This window comes from Pogoniulus pusillus, chromosome 3, assembly GCF_015220805.1.
Source record: "Pogoniulus pusillus isolate bPogPus1 chromosome 3, bPogPus1.pri, whole genome shotgun sequence".
Classification (NCBI taxonomy): Eukaryota; Metazoa; Chordata; class Aves; order Piciformes; family Lybiidae; genus Pogoniulus; species Pogoniulus pusillus.
In genome coordinates, this window is record NC_087266.1 from 13733749 (window position 1) to 13747316 (window position 13568).

At 38.6% G+C, this 13568-nt stretch overlaps 1 protein-coding gene across 8 annotated transcripts in view; it reads left to right on the plus strand.

Annotated features, from left to right (window-relative positions):
* Window positions 1-13568, plus strand: part of CNTN5 (contactin 5) — a 736829-nt gene that overhangs the window by 478384 nt on the left and 244877 nt on the right. The window lies entirely within an intron of this gene.

Consider the following 13568-nt stretch of genomic DNA (forward strand, 5'->3'; position numbering starts at 1 on the left):
GACTTTTTACTTATAACCAACTATCAGGGAAAATAACTCTAGTACCTGATCCCAAATGCTGTCCTTTAATGATGCACTTTGCAGTCATCTATTTCACTCGTTTCTTTCCTGAAACATGTATCATTTTGCCGCAATGTCTGAGCTGGAAAGAAAGGACTGTAAACTTAGGAATAGAGGGGAATAAATTGCCTATATATCTGGAGGATAGCCTTCACATATAACTCTATATGTGTGATAATAGTTATGTAGGTGTGTATATATATATATGTATGTATATATATATATATATATATATATATATATATATAAAATGTCCATGTTGATGCATGAGTATCATGCATATATTCATACCTTATGAGATTGAGATACAGTTGTTTAGTTGTTTATGGAGACTGAAAATGTCATAGCTTTTGGAATCATTTACTACATATATTTTCCACAAGCTTTCAACCATTCATGATCCCAAGTGTAACTGTAACCTACTATTTTTCAAACATACTATAGGGAAACACAGGCCCTGAATTTCAGATATTCTGCTTCCAACCCTGACTTTTCTTCAGCACAGCACAAGAAGGCAATTAACACACTTTAAGTGCTTTATCTAGGTAAATTCTACCGTAAGGGACTCTTAAGAGGCAGGGATGAAGAAGGAAGTCTGTCCTAATTTCTCAGATCCTGCTGTAAAATGAACATTACCAGGAAACATATGACAAATATTCACATAGCCACAACTGGAAAACAGCAGGGTTAAGGACAAGTTGCCTACTAACACAGCTGGTGGTGTGGAGAACTCAGCAAAGTTCTAGCGTGGAATCTGAGTCTCCCTTAATTTACCTCTCCCTGGTAAAGCTAGACCTCTCAAATCTATTTTAAACTTATCTACTGCAGATCTTGTGGAAGTTTTTGTTAGCAAGAGCACAGCACTGTCCACCTGCTTTTGAGCTGGGAGCGATGATGACATTTGTCAAGGTTTCTTCATGCCAGGGAAGTGTGTTTACAAGTCTAAACATTGCAACAGTGGTTTTATCACAGCACTATTGGACTTCAGTTTTAAAGGTAGCCCTGAGAAAATTCTGCTACATTTTATCTTTTAGGCAAGAAAACTATTACGAAACAAATCATTCCATTGGAGAATGTGACAACAGGTAAATATAGATAGCTCCAGGGCTTTGACCCTCAAATTTCTGTTGCCATTTCAAGACTACAGTTTACAAGTGACTTCATGTACTTTTAGTTACAATGTTATCTCCTTCAATAAAATAGCTTTAGACAAGACTGTTAAAAAAAAATAAGAGAGAGAGATTGGGTTTGATAGGTTTGTTTTTACTGAATCTTTAAATTATTACTACTTTGTGTTACAAATTGTGCAAAAATAATAGTCGATATTAATTTTGATATCCAGGTGAAGATTGTTAATAACTATGAAAATTGTTTATTAACATTAAATCTCACCAGAAAACTTGTTTGAAATGCACAGTTTGAATATTTATACGCATAAAGAACAGGCAATCTAGTGCACTTAGGAAACAACTCGCAAGTGCAAATGTTAAACTTCAAGCTGGAAAGAGGTTATTAGTTTCTATCATACTGCTTGCCCCCTAGGGGACTCAAGAGGCTCCTTTCTCTGCTTGCGCAAAAGGCATAATATAACCTAGCTACAGAATTTCTTACATAGAGGATTTGAACATTTACTCACAATTGCAAGAGTAATTTTGAGATCAATGTGCATTTGCAGTTCAACTTCTTTGTAGCACAACAGTCTCTCTTCCAGTCTTGATTCAATGCTTCTTCAAATCCCTGATCTTAAATGTCTAGTGTGTTCCTGTTGAAACACTATCCACATCACGCAGCAACTCACAGTTTAAATAGGTGTCACTATACAGTAAACTTAGAGCAACCTATCAGAAACTTCTATCACACAAATGTTTTAGGAAGTCACATCCAAGCTAAGTTTAAAATAAAGATTTTTTTTTCATGTGATTTAAGCTCTAAAATACATAAATACTGTCTTGAATTTGAACAGAAGGTTCATATGCATTTTCTTCAAGGCAAGAACAGAGTATTTTCATCCCTCTATCTTGGGAGATAGAAAGTTTACACTGGTTCCCAAAGTGTTAGTAGCCTTTATTTCCTTAATGAAACTGAAATGTGCTTGACAAATGCTTAAAGGAATATCTTTGCGTCATGAAACATAACTTTATTATATATAAAACAATATTTTTGTAGACATCTTCACATCTATAAAAATATCTCTAGTGTAATCACAAACTTTTTAAAATAAATGAGATCTTCCATATTAAGATATTTCAACCAAGAAATACATAAGATCTCCTTCATTAATAATTTTTTCTTGCAATTAAATTCATTAATTACCTGAAAACAGCCCTGAGTGAGATACGTGCAATTAAATGTTCCTTAGATTAGACTGTTCATGCAGTAGTTAACACTGAGATCTTAAGTGTTATATATGTATATATCAGAGATGGACAAGAAGAAGATTAACTCACACTGCCCTGAAATCAATACATGTATTTTTAAATTGTTATACTTGTAAAGAAATACTGAAAGATTAAATTTCAGTGTAGTTGAACTAGGGCATTTTATAGTATTGATTGTTAACAGCAGGATTGCAAGTCAGTTATTTTCAGGAAGAGAAAGCAAAGAACTGAAAAAGATTTCTGTAAGGGAAGGCCATAGCTTTAATGAAATTAAAGTAATTGGTGTCCTGCAATTTTACTGGGCTCTGATGGTTTGAGTCCCAAGGATAAACTGAGACATGTCTGATTATGAGATACAGAAGTACACATAATGACATTCACTTTCTCGTTTTTCATTGAAAGCCTTGCATTCCAGAAACTTAGAAACTTGCTACTCTTACTGGGAAAAAAACACAAACAAACAGACAAACAAATCAAAGAAAAGAAAAAACCCAACCCACATAACCCTCAACCAACATTAAATTCATTGACTTGCTTGAACACATGGTTTGAAGTGCTGTGGAAATTAGTTATGTCTTGGCAGCTTGAAGAGCAGCTCTTCTAATTAAAGAGCGAAATGGCACACAGCTCAAAAGGAAACAACAGGGATCATTAAGCAAGGCCTTTGACATTGTCTTTCAGGAAGAAAAGCATGTGCTGAAATGTGCAAAATACCACAAACCTTGAAGGAGCTTTGTTGCACTGGATCATAATTGCATGTCCAAAAGCCAGGTTGCTATGGTTATTATCATGTAGTTCAACCTCGGTGATGCATTACAAATATAAATGTCTATATCCTATCCTATATAATTTTCATATGTGTGAAAAGTTAAAATAAGATTTTCAAATACTTATGTGTTGTCTTTGGGTTTAAAAAGGAAAGATATAACAAATAAGCATTATTTTATGCATATTTAGAGATATAAAATTTGAAACAGCCTTCTGTACCACTGTCAATTTTGGGGGGGGGCAAAGTGGAAAGAACAATTATGTGCAGTTCAATGCCCACTCAACATTTAAACTCTCATAGCAAATATTTGTGAATATTTAAAACCAGAAAAAATACTCTTCTCTTTGCTTTTCCTGTGATCTCTCATGCTCTGAGTCATACCAGTTTATATTATTTTAAGAAAACAAGGAAAATAATTAAAGATTGAGGCCCATGCTGTAATGGAAGCTAAGGAGAAGTAATTTTCAATGAAAGTAAATAAATATTAGGAATTCAAATTACCTTCAATAGAATTTTATGCAGAAAATATAGGGGGGAGGGACTCCAAAGGTAACACTGACAAAATGTTAAGCAAATGAGAATCCTTGATCACGAAAATCATATGTTTAAAGTCACATTGCAGAAGTTTACATATAGCAGGTTGTTAAAAAGCTAAAAAGCTATCAGTGTGCTAAGCTGCAAATGTCAGTTGTATTTCAAAATCACGTGGAATAGCTCATATGTCAAGCATATTGTTCTCTTAACAAGAATCCAGTCAGCTCACTAAAATGTAAGTGCATTAGAGGAATAGTGATTGAATTCCTTTAGCCTATCATAGCATTAATGAATTCTGTAGTTCTAGGTGCAGCTAGCTTGATGGAAGTTATTCAAACCCCAAACATCTTTGAAGATTCTGCAGTGAATGTAAATATAAAAGGAAATTACTGTTACTGTAGCTTAAGTTTTTACTGCATTAAAAGATGTGTATATATGAAATCAAGAGCATCAACTAAATAAAACAATCATAGAAAACTTCTAGCTGATGCGAGCATAAACCAAACTTTGTTGAAGACCTAGTAATTTTAAAGAACTGTGTAACATCAAAAGTTGACGAAGTGGAGTTCTATGAAGTAACTTCTGGGGTAAGCACACATACATCCTTAGATGGCTTCAGTTTGGCCTCTTATCTTTTCTAATGTCTGTTGATAAAAAACTGAGTAGCCTAAAGGGAGGATGTAAAAATTAAACTTTATTATTATTTTCTCAGTGTTAGCTACCTTTTGCATCAGTACATTAAAAAACAACAACAACAACAAAACTTTAATTTGAAGGGGGGGGGGGGGGGAGGGAAGATTCCAAATTGTCTAAATCTACCTGCTTAACCACACAAGAGCTGCATGTTCCCACAGCCTCTCTTTGAAACAGTGCACTACAAGTTTGTCTACAACAGCAGATCTATTTTGTGCTTACCTCTGCCACAAGTACAGTCTCTGTATTACATTAGGTCACAAACAATAATTGCTTTTCTCTAGCTTGTTCAACCTTTCACAAGCCTACCATCTTTGTGATATTTACAGCCTGGGCTAAAGAAAATATAGAAGTGGTAGGGGAGAATAATGCCTCACTTCTCATGTATGGAAAAATCACACTCCAATTTTATTAATCTGATTGTCACTGGCTTCTTCGTATACTTTTCCTCTTTTAATTTCTTAAAAATAAATGAATTTTCTCATTTAATCTAGAGAGAAAGATATTGATTAGATACAATTTACATGTCCATTTCCAACCGATGAGCTACCATGACTGTCCAGTGATGTACAGAATAAGAAGTCAGTCATGATGCAGGCATACAAATGAATATTTTTCTGGGAAAACATCCTGCACCTTTTGTATTGCATCACAGCACACTTCTTACAGCCTGTTTGTGAATTCACTTCTTAAGAAATTAGCTGGCAAGTAGTATTTATGCCGTGCTGCAGGGAGATTTAACTCCGCAGATGAATCAAGATAGCTCTAGGCTTAGGCAGGGGGTCTCTCGGCTCCCCATATATGTATGGTGCAGGCATGAATGTGCTCTGCTTCTCAGAGGGCTTGAAGATTGCTTGGCTGTGCCTTGAGATCAATGCATGAGGTCTAAGCCTCTGTAATGCTTGCAAGTGAGCAAGGCCTGGTCCTGTGTCTAGGCCAACGCAAGCGAGTCAGGGCAGCAGGATGCTGCTGTGGATCAGAGCTGAGTCTGAATGCTCTAAGCTTCTGAACTGGTAAACAGTCTGGATCGTCTGATCGGACTGAACAGGACTGAACATCTGACCACATGGGGCTGCTGTGCACCCCTCTTTAAAGGCTCTGGGCTGAGATTCGTGGCTCATTGGACATCTAAAATGACCAATTAGGTTGGCCATAAGCCAAACCTTGCCCCAATAGGCAGTAGAGACATGCCTGGACCTCCCAATAGGAGATTACCTGCCCGGATCTCAGGGGTACACGGACTGGACGTGTGTGTGTTACACAATTTGTTTGCTGCCTCGTGGGTCCTGGCAGAAGAACATGTCTGGGCATGTAGAGGCATAGAAAAGCCTCAGTTTTGGGGCTGCTGCCCCTCCACCACACTACAATAGTGATTTACAGTATAAAACTTTCTGATTTTTTTTTCTTCTACATAATTTCAAGCTTCAGTTTTGAGGAAACACATGCTTAAGAGGCACCTGCAAAACAGGTGTGCATGCCAGGGAAAGTTCCTTGTATATAGGACTGATTGCATTTTATTAATAAATAGTTTATTAATTGACAAATATAATTTAGTGAACCTGAGATGAGTAGGAGTTTGCATTATTTTCCACAATGAGTTTCAGATAAAAAAGATGTGATGGTTTGGGTGTTCCCATCCCGCCCCCCCCACTTTGGAAATCACCCAGACTAGACTCAGCCAGCTCTGGAAATATGAATGAAGCTTATATTTACAGCTGGCACAATATACAAGCAGATATTTACAGTATATACAGTTATAGACAGAAATATACAAGGGAAAAGGTAATACAGAAACACACCTCCCCTCCCAGAGACCTGAGTCCCCAGGAGGGGCTATCAACCACCTCTTCACCTTCCCCCTGCCCCTCTCAACCTTACCCCAGTGCCAAAGAAGAATAGAGGTTCAGCCAGAGGTTTAAGAAACAAAGTGGGTTAGCCCAAAATGGAGAGTGAGGTTAGAGAGATGCATCTCAGCCAGCAGCCCCAGTGAGAGTGATGGTGAGAGTGTTATCAAATGTTTTTATTTCTTGTTCCCATACTTCTCAGCAAGACTGTGAGCGAAGTAGACAGACATCACCACTGTTTTGATTGCACAGCCTATGATCTAGTCCTTCTCACCAAAACATTCTAGCTAACTTCAAACTAGCACAAATGAGGCCTGAGAAAGCTGGTTTATCTTACTGAAGGGATTTGACTTGTAGTTCAGATGTGGAGACTCTGCTTCCTATCTCTGCCATTATTTATTCATGCAAGGTGGGACATTTTCAGAAGAACAGGTTGTATGATCTTTTTTAAAAAGCAAGATTTCAAGACTAAGGTCTTCAGTGGATGTAGGACTCAGATCAAACCCCCCTCCAAGCTAAGGTTTTCCACACAAATGTGGAAGCCACTTGCACATATCTGCTTTTCCGTTCTGCAAATGTAGCTTTTCTTTTGTTAAACTCATCAGAAAGGATTTTAAATGGAAACATCTTATTTTTTCATATGAAAATGGTGAAAAAGTGAAAGTTTGGGTCATTTTTTGGTTTAATTTCAGCTTTGGAAAACCAAGTTATTTGTATTTTGCCTTTAGTGATACTTCATTGTTTATAGAAACATTTGGCTTATAAAACTGAGTTCAGTGGTGCCATTTGATAAAAACTTTGGCCCTAGTCTCAAAAGGTATTTAATCTTTAAATATTTGCATAGTCTTTTTGAAGTTGATGGGATGATGTACATGCCCAAAATTAATCACATGCTTAAACTCTGTTGTTAAACATGAGGATTTCTAAAGCAAGAGCTGAAACACTCTATGTGGATTTGTTACCATAGTGTCATCATGATAGACACATAATAGGTTTAATTAAACCTTCTGCCATTCATTTCTTGATCCTTTCTTTTTTAAAGTGAATAAATAGCTTAGAATACTAAACTTTGCACCTTAAAAATAGCAGAACTGATTGCAGTATCAATTCATTCATTTGACTTTTATGCAGTGAAATTGCTTCAGACTGAGAAGCATTTAGATGAAGGTGAGAGCCAAAAGCCAGGAAGCACTAAAAGTGTTTATTTTTTTGCTTGATAGAATGATCAAAAAGACAGCATGGAAAGCTGAGGTCAGATCCCTAATTAGGGAATATGTATCACTCTAGTGCAAATTTGATACTCATTGTTACTACCTTCAGAAAAGGTATCAATTCTGCATGTACTTCACTGAGCAATTCCCCTTGGCATTCCACTTGAACTTAAATCTCATTGATCTTCACATGAATCATACACCCCAAAAATATGATTATTTCAAATTATTCAAATATAAATAAGATTTATTGACCTTATCAAGTTCATTTATTGCTGCATGAGGTTTTATGCAAAAAAAAAATATTCTCAGCCCTAAGGTCTGCTCAGTCTTTAGCTCTGAACAAAACTTCGAACAAAACATGTTTGATTTTGTGTTTTGGGGAATCACTAATAGAAATCAGTCTTGTAAGGAGACATGGTTTGAAGCATAATTACAGCAATCATTTAAAGATGCATAGTACATCTCATTTTAGCATTGTGCATTTCTCTGTGTTTCTGGGGGGGCTGGTGTTTACCCTGCCTATAACCTACTTACCTATCCTTTACAATCTAATCCATCATACTAATGAATCATTAGTCTTGGCATGTAAATAGATGACAATAATTAAGAGTAGCAGTAGTAAATGGGATAAATTTTAAAGGCTGAAGTAGAATTCTGTGTTAAGACACGACGACACTTTCTAAAGTTCTAACAGATTGACTTTAGGTGATTATCATGTCATATCTCAATTTGCAGCATTCTAAGTGTTTAAAATTGTCATGAGAGGTACTCTATCATTTTTAAAACTGAAGATATATTTTTACTTGACATTTCTTGCATGGTGTTTATAGGCCTGCCCTGGCATTTCTGCTCTCACTGTGCTCCCTCGATTATCCTGACACAGATGTGAAGCAGATTGGGCTCCTGATCTGGTTGAAAAGTAAAGCTGCCTGATAGGTTGTTTTTCCATTTATAAATGCAGGTGCACAGGTACTTGAGATACCACAGGGAAGGAAGAAGCACAAGGATGGGAGGGAAGAAGAGGGAAGTGGACAAGGCATTTATGACTTACTCAAGAGCAGCACTGAACGCAAAAGTAGTGGAGTCAGTTTTGATACTACTTTTGAGATCTGGGGGATGAAAACTCTAAGAATTGAGTTCTAGCTGAGTTAAGAGCACTGCAGAAGAAAGATTAAGCTTAAGAAAAGCCTGCAATGAATGAAGGAAGTTAATAATCAAAGAAAACAGCATCCTGAAGGCTGTGAAAAATATGGATAATGTGAGAATTAGCAGAAGTCAAGCTGAGTTAGACTGACAAAGGAAATTAAAAGAAACAAAGATAAGCCTTTTAGATAGCTTAATAAAAATTAGCAGGAAAAAAATAAAAATAATTATTCTAAATATGACCTCAAATTCAGTGATTGCCTTTCTCTAGTTTTCCACAAGGAGGATTTATACACCTGACTTCATATGAAGTATGACGTACCAGGAACATAATTTATGCATTGAGTTTAGGGAAAAAAGAAAATGATGGTAAAAGTATATCCACACTTAAATACTATTGAAAGCTGAGGCTTCGACTATGTCTGTGATGCCTATTAATAAATTTAGTACTTTAGTGGTATATGTTTGAAATTGTATGCTGTTCCAAGGCCAGTGTGTCCTTTGTTCTTCTTGGTATTTTCACTAATGTTCAGAGCACGTTGATAAAGATAATCATAGAATCATAGAATCAACCAGGTTGGAAGAGACCTCCAAGATCATCCAGTCCAACCTAGCACCCAGCCCTAGCCAGTCAACTAGACCATGGCACTAAGTGCCTCATCCAGGCTTTTCTTGAACACCTCCAGGGATGGTGCCTCCACCACCTCCCTGGGCAGCCCATTCCAATGGCAAATCACTCTCTCCTAACATCCAGCCTATACTTCCCCCGCACAACTTGAGACTGTGTCCCCTTGTTCTGTTGCTGGTTGCCTGGGAGAAGAGACCAACCCCCACCTGGCTACAACCTCCCTTCAGGTAGTCGTAGACAGCAACGAAGTCTCCCCTGAGCTTCCTCTTCTCTAGGCTAAACAACCCCAGCTCCCTCAGCCTCTAACGCTACAAAGATGGGGAGCTGCATTTACAAGTGTAGCAATTATGCATTATATTTGTGACATTTTCTTTCGAAGTAATGAACAAGGTAATTTCACTGTTATTTTATAAAGCATCATTGTGGAGGCACCAACAAAACAGACAGCCACAGCCACCTGAAAACTGGATTTCATAGAATCATGGAAACAGTCAGTTCCAACCTCCCTGACATGGCCAGGGACACCCTACCCTAGATCAGGCTGGCCAGAGCCCCATCCAGGATGGCCTTAAACACCTCCAGGGATGGGGCCTCCACTGCCTCCCTGGGCAACCCATTCCAGGCTCTCACCACTCTCATGCTGAACAACTTCCTCCTCACATCCAGCCTGTACCTACCCATCTCCATCTTCGCTCCATTCCCCCTAGTTCTGTCACTCCCTAAGAGCCTAAAAAGTCCTTCTCCAGCTTTTTTGTAGGTCCCTTTCAGATACTGAAAGGCCACAAGAAGGTCACCTTGGAGCCTCCTCTTCTCCAAACTGAACAGCCCCAACTCTTTCAGTCTGTCCTCATAGGAAAGGTGCTCCAGCCCTCTGATCATCCCAGTGGCCCTTCTCTGGACATGCTCCAGCATCTCCACATCCTTCTTGTAATGGAGGCTCCAGAACTGGACACAGTACTCCAGGTGGGGTCTCACAAGAGTGGTGTAGAGGTGAAGAATCACCTCCCTCACCCTGCTGGCCACACTTCTCCTGGTGCAACCCAGGCTCTGGTTGGCTCTCCAGGCTGCAAGTGCACACTGCTGGCTCATGTTGAGCTTCTCGTCCACCAGCACCCCCAAGTTTCTCTTCTCAGAGCTGCTCTCCAGTCAGTCACTGCCCAGCCTGTATTTGTGCTTGGGATTGCCTCGATCCAGATGCAGGACCCTACACTTGGTCTTGTTGAACCTCATGAGGTTGGCTTGTGCCCACCTCTCCAGGTGAGATTTATTGCAATTAATCTGCTCTCCTGACACAGTAAAATTACAGACTCAGATGTCAGCTGGGAAACCACTCTTGTGCAAGTAATTAAACTATTTGGAGAGATGAACCAAAATCTGCACACACTCAGAGAATGAAAATCTCCTCACAGGTACCCAGATCTAGTCACCTAGTCACCAAGGTGAGGGTGAAGAAATCCCTGACTGCTAGGCTGCTTCTTTGTGAACACAGCTCAACTGTCTCTCTATAACAGGAGTCCATTTATGCCCTTGAGAATTTGGACGTGGTCAATTCCTTAATTAGTTGGAAGGCTGAGTTCTCCAAGCAACAAAAGGACTTCTGGGTCCCGAGGCACCAGTTCCTGTTTGGGGGGCATAAGGCTGATCTTTATCAGCTTCTAGTAAACTTCAGTTGCCTGCTCATGCCATGTACCTGAGGGATGAAGTGTTCAGGGGGGTGAGGGATGAGGGCAGGGGGTCATTCCTGCCACAAGCATGTCTTAGAATTATTTTGAGGATAAAATCAAAGAAAGCTCCAAAAATAATTTCTCACTAGTGACAGTGATAACATCAAAAGCATCTGGTGACCAGCATGTGATGACAATCTCATGTACCCAAACTGATTGTCTTAAATTCAGTGAGACTGAGCAGATGTGCTGTCTCTCAGGCCTCAGAAGTTCAGCATTTGTTCTGTACTGGTTTTAAAAGTCTTGTGTCAGAAACTGGTTTTATGCTACATGGTGTATGTATATATTAGAGGGAGGGAATTTGCTCCATAAAACATATTGCAATATGTTTCCATATAGAAACACATACACAGCTAAACAATAAAAACCCCAAACCAAACCCTTTAGTTAGGTTTCAGCCCTATATCTCATCAAGCATGGAAATATGTAACAATGCCCTATGGATTATATAAATATGTAAATCTTGAGCCCACCCACCTACCCATTCCATACATCACACTAATTGAAACGCAATGAGTTAAGTCAGAATCCTATATACTGGCTGCCTACCTACACATTGAGTGTTACACTGAATTTTATTAGAGTTGAAAGATCAAACATCCTAACTACAGGTTGAATCTGAATTTCACCTTGCATGCAGAGTCCTACAATACAGATTTGTCATACAATCACTTCCTTTTTTAACACTGGATCTCTTAGACTAGGTCACAGAAAAAATTGCAGCTCACTTACCCAATGGTGTTCTATCTCCTATTGTTCAGTGCACAGCCTCCCACCTTCATTAATTCAGACTATTCAAAACCTGCTCTGAAGACAAAATTAATTTCCTCATAACTTTTTATGGTGCTCATCATTACAGCATTTGAGTGCTTCATGAACATTAATACATTTATTTTTACAATGTCCCTGTGAAGTGAGTAGTTATTACTATCTCCTTTTTATAAATGGAAAACTAAGACATGAGAGATTAATGTAAAATATCAAGTCATTTTGGGAGCTATACATGAGCTCAGGAGGAGCTGCTTTTCTCAGGTTTCTTAGCAGAGCTGGAACTGATCACTTTCTATTCATCACATTGACCAATCTTTTTCTTGGCATTTATATCAGTCATATCTCAGTCTTGCATCTGGTTTCTGATCTGTGTCATACTATCAATTAGATTACAGATCCATTATGGGGTTTCCTGACTTACTGGAGGCATCTATTTTACTGAAAAGGATAGTAACGTCTTTCTATATCTCTATTATTCTCCACCTGCTAATTGCCTTAGGTTTCTCTATCTCATATCTCCCACTTTCAGGATTCTATGCTGTTTCTATCCCTGTCTTTATTCCATAGCTTCTATAGCATACTTTATCGATCCAGAACCTCTGCATTGTTAAGAAAGTAAATTAATATTTAGTTTGCAAATGTTTCAGATTCTACAGGATTTTGTTTTGCTCAGATCTACCTTAATGCTGAGATGAATTATTTATGCTGGAGTTAGTTCAATCAGGTGGCCATTTTGTTTGAAAAATTGGGTCACTTTTCAGGGAATTAACAGCTCTTGAGCTACAAACTCATGTGAGTTTAATGTATTGTTCACAGTGAGTACCACCAGTTCTGGGCTCCTCAATTCAAGAGAGATGTTGAGGTGCTGGAATGTGTCCAGAGAAGGGCAACAAGACTGGTGAAAGGCCTGGAACACAAACCCTATGAGGAGAGGATGAGGGAGCTGGGGTTGTTTAGCCTAGAGAAGAGGAGGCTCAGGGATGACCTCATTGCTGTCTACAACTACCTGAAGGGAGGTTGTAGCCAGGTGGGGGTTGGTCTCTTCTCCCAGGCAACCAGCAGCAGAACAAGGGGACACAGTCTCAAGTTGTGCTGGGGGAGGTACAGGCTGGATGTTAGGAGGAAGTTCTTGCCAGAGAGAGTGATTTGCCATTGGAATGGGCTGCCCAGGGAGGTGGTAGAGTCACCGTCCCTGGAGGTGTTCAAGAAAATCCTGGATGAGACACTTAGTGCCATGGTCTAATTGAATGGCTAGGGCTGGGTGCTAGGTTGGACTGGATGCTCTTGGAGGTCTCTTCCAACCTGGTTGACTCTATGATTCTATCATCATATCTGCACACATAGCCCAGTACTATAACACTGTCACAATGTAGCTGGAAATCACATTCTCATAAACCAGTGAGATTAAAATAGTATTATCCAACTTTGATCCTGAACTGTAGAAATAATAAATAAATACAAAATTTGCTACAGAAAGAGGAAACAGATTTAGCACAAGAACTGTTTGCCATCAGTAACACAGTTTTTTTAAAAAGCTTTTCGAATATATTCTATGTACATATCTCTACATTCATTCTCTTAATTTGATTTGGTTTTCATTTAGCCCATTTGCTGGCACAAAGTCATGGGAATAGGTAGTTTGTATATTAAAGACATTCCCCTCTCTTCAGTGGTAATAATTATCATCTCCCTTTGAAGGAGATGGCAGAAATAAATGACAATGGTTTTCAGTAGGCAACATCATGAGACCTGATTCCCAAACTAAATCATTAGTGAACAGTTTACATCTCACAGAATCACAGAATGCATC